Genomic DNA, 4,395 nt, shown 5'->3' with positions numbered 1-4,395 from the left:
TATTAACAAACTATAAAAAGAGATCTGTTCATATTTTTTCAATTTTCTCCGAATTCCTGTTTTGAAGATGGAGAGGTTTGTGATATATTACAGCACTCTGTAGGTGGCGTGCTAACTCAATAAAATTGAATATTGTTTAAATTCGATGACGAGGAACCCACTTTGAGACTAATAATGCTAGGTTTGTTTCTTTGAAGTTAAACACAAAGCTACACAATGGGCTATCTGTGCTCTGTCCACTACGGGTATCGAAACCCGGTTTCTAGCGTTGTAAGTCCGCAGACATACCGCTGTACCACTGGGGGGCAATAATAATGCTAGGAGACGGCTTGAATGGGTAATAAAGAAAAACGTTAATGTAAATTTAACATAACAGCAAGTGTACAACGTGTCGACAAGGTTTTATCGTCATAAACATACATTTGCTGTTATGTTAAACTTATATTAAAGTTTTTCTTTACTACCCATTCAAGCCGTCTCCTAGCAAAATTGCCCCCCAGTGGTACAGCGGTATGTCTGCGGACTTACAACGCTAGAAACCTGGTTTCGATACCCGTGGTGGGCAGAGCGCAGATAGCCCTTTGTGTAGTTTTGTGCTTAACTTCAAACAAACAAACAAACCTAGCAAAATTGTAGAACGTTTTCTTGGCTAGCGCCATCTAGCTTGATGAAAAAACATCCAATCGTTTGATATTTTACTCCATGTTTGGTTACTACGCATGTTATATCTAAGTTTGTTTAGAATGATAGATGTTGAAAATTTTATCCTGAATGTCCCTGTATGCGACACATTGGCCTAATCAGACGTCTCTAAAATTAAAGTATAATCCCTAATCTATTACTAACCAGAGGGAAACAACCAGTCAGCATTATCTGCCGCTTGATCGGCTAGCCTTAGCCAGCTCGTGGTATTGACTCTTACAGTTAAAACGTCGCCATAGCTGAAGTATAAGTGTGTGTGTGTGTATTTAGCGGCATGTCGGAGCTCGAGCCTTAGTCTTGTGATCAATGGCCTGACACCCTAACTCTTAAGCCACTCACGGCCTCTTTAGTACGTTAGAAATATTAATTTTGCAAAAGAAAAGTACAGCTTTAATTTTTTTTTTGTTAGTTGCTATAACAACAGTGTATGAATTAAGAAGAACACACAAACTTATAATTGTATTAAATGTTGGAAACACGAAACTAGAAATTAAACTAACGAGAATAGAAAGTAAAGAAACTATAATAGCAGTTAACTAAAAACCCGGAAAAGCAGGTAACAATAAGAGGGAGCTCGCCCCCCCCCACTGGCACAGCGGTATGTCTGCGGACTTACAACGCTAGAAACCGGGTTTCGATACCCGTGAGGGGGGGGGGCAGAACATAGATAGCCCATCGTGTAGCTTTGTGCTCAATTCCAAACATACAAACAAGAAGGAGCTTGCGTAAGTTGATTTTACCTTTACAGTGTTTCATTCAGTTGCATGCTGGGTATTACGTGAAGAAAATTCTTACCAAATTTCAGAAATAACAATAAAACAAAAACTGACTTTAACGAAACGAAATCCTGTGCACGTCTTCATATATGACGATCGATATTCAATCACAACTACTCGCACGATGGCACACTCCAAGTTTTCTTGTTTGAAGACGTGAGGGGGGGGAGTGGGGGTCTAAACAACGTATAAAAATAATTTCATTAATTTTAATTTAATCTCAACGTTGCATTACATGTATTTTTTATATATATATTTGGATTTTGACTAAAAATATTCCTCCTTTTTGGTAATTAAAAGATCTTACGAAATTAAATCTTAATTGTACTCATTAACACAACATTTGCTTTTATTAAATCAGCAAAGTTTATATTGTTGCGTCACCGAGGTCACGTGACTCGTTCTCTCGAACCTTCGGGAATTGTCGGGAGATTACTAGATATAGGGTAGTCTGGTATATATAAGAGGGTGACAATAATGTGTATGTAGGTAATGAGTAATTGAACTGCGGTCAGAGAGAGACGTATTGTTGAAGTTAACGTTCGTTCGTTATAGTGTTTGTTATAGCGCGACTGTTTAAGTTGAGCGTATCGTAAAGTTATATTCGGAAAGAATAAACCAGTTTTATTAAGTAAGGACTTGTGTCGCTAAAGTTTCGTCGGAACGAATTTACGGGAAATCAATTAACAAACGGAGACGTAAAAATATATATAACCAAGAATTCGGATAATTCCACTAAATAACAACACATTTCAATCGTCACGTGACTACAAAATATACGATACTAAAGAAAACGTTAGCCACAATATATTTACTTTCCCAGCCAAGTCTTGCCCCCCCTCCCCCAGTGGCACAGCGGTATGTCTGCGGACTTACAACGCTATAATCCGGGTTTCGATACCCGTGGTGAGCAGAGCACAGATAGCCCATTGTGTAGCTTTGTGCTTAATTACAAACAAACAAACAAAAGCCAAGTCTTGGAGTGTATAACGCTAAAAAATTGGGTTTCGTTACCCGCGGGGGGCAGAGCATATACAACCCATCGTGTAGCTTTGTGCTTTACAACAAACAATTTGAAGTATTGTTCAATAAAACTTCACTTTAGAAACAAAAACCCTCAGTTCAAAAAACAATCTATAATAAAGTTAACGTCGATGTTACATAGGTAATCGCTTACGTAATACTTTTATTCTCGCCAAAGATGAAAAGAAAAATAGACGTTATTTTATCTCTGTCGTTAGGTTTATCAACAAGTACTTTTGAAGAGCCTTTCCACTATGTCGAGCTGCATAAATGTATTGTAGTTACATTATCAATGGTTTAACGCAAAGCTGAGTGTCATCTTATTTTGCTTCCACTTTCTGTAAACATAGACAGAAGTCTGGTATAACGTCCGGACGACTTGTTTACCGTCTTGCAATGTTGCCCTAGTCTTTTACAAAACAACCAATAACATCATTGCTGGCGAACAAAATATTTTTAATAGTGACTACGTGCGTACGCCTCTTTCGTTTAAGGACAGACTTGTATCTGTACCTTATAGGTAATTAACGATTCAAAATTTTACACTGCCTGATAAGCCCTTGTATTAGGCGAAAGGCTTCGTTGGCAATGAATATAGCAAACGCTGTGTGGTTGACGTATATCGTATTCATTTTTGCTTTCACTCTTAAGTTCTCTGAACTACCTTGATGTCCAGTGCAGGGATTTTGCCTCCTATTTAATGGGTATTACGCTCAAGAAAGTAGTGTTCATTTGAGGCATCATGGGAAATATTATGAGATGTTCATTTGTATTTTCTTTTACATCTTCTTTATAGCAATCACCGGCCCTTACACAAGTAATTGTGAAACTGAAAAACTTTTTTTTTAATTGCTCCATAGCTTCAATAGGCTCGCGCGCGTTGTTTTAACGCTGTTTTAATACTGGTAAGACCATACCGTTCTTCAGTTTCTATTCTCTGTTTATTTGAATTGTTGATAACCGATATTGGCCTATTACACTTCTCTTATCTAGTGTTTGTTTTTTTAGGGATTGGTGTTTCATTAACTTGTACTGTCTGAATGATAAACCCCCCCTTCCCGGTTTGCTCAGCGGTAAACGCTACAAAACGGGGTTCGATACGCGCGGTGGACACAGCACAGATAGCCCTCTACTGTGTCACTTTGCGCTTCAGAGCAAGCAAACAAACAAGCGTACAACGTAACAGTAATACTTCTACGGTTATTAACCGCTGAAAATTACTTGTTTTCTTAATCATTAATGTTTGTCCTCCGGTGGATCAGCGGTAAGTCATGGACTTATAACGACAGAAATCGGGTTTCGATACCTGCGGTTGGAAAAGCACAGATAGCCCGTAGAATATCTTTGCGCAATTATAACAAGCATGTAATTAGAGTTTGACCACTCGTGTAATGTTTCTTTAACTTTTAAATAATTCTAACATGTTAGATATTACTCTGTATATTACAAAAAATAAAATCACGGTCACTTACGAATAGACTGACACGCTTACCTGCGGCTATAGCCGGTACTATGGCAAGTAGCAAGGGATAAAATGGAAACTGCTGTTAAGCTCGTGAAAACGAGAAAATGAATAGTAAGGTGTTTAAGAATCCCTGAAAGTTACAAGGTGATTAGAGGTCGGGAAGTTGGAACATTTTCGTCACGGACAAACAGACACACATCTTATATATATATATTGCGAACCGTGATGTTTGTCCGAGCGTTAGTCTGTCTCGCGTTTGAAAAGCTGTGCACGCAGTCAGAGCTCAACATTCATTTTTGAAGTGACGGGAACAGTTTTGTTTTTTTGTTTTTGTTTTTTGAATTTCGCGCAAAGCTACACGAGGACTATCTGCGCTAGCCGTCCCTAATTTACCAGTGTAAGACTAGCGGGCAGGCAGCGAGGCAGCAC

At 38.5% G+C, this 4,395-nt stretch overlaps 1 protein-coding gene across 1 annotated transcript in view; it reads right to left on the bottom strand.

Annotated features, from left to right (window-relative positions):
• Positions 1–4,395, bottom strand: part of LOC106475741 (growth factor receptor-bound protein 10-like) — a 24,517-nt gene that overhangs the window by 3,323 nt on the left and 16,799 nt on the right. The window lies entirely within an intron of this gene.

The sequence above is a fragment of the Limulus polyphemus genome, unplaced genomic scaffold, assembly GCF_000517525.1.
Source record: "Limulus polyphemus unplaced genomic scaffold, Limulus_polyphemus-2.1.2 Scaffold9086, whole genome shotgun sequence".
Lineage (NCBI taxonomy): Eukaryota > Metazoa > Arthropoda > Merostomata > Xiphosura > Limulidae > Limulus > Limulus polyphemus.
This window is presented reverse-complemented; position numbering and strand designations above follow the sequence as displayed.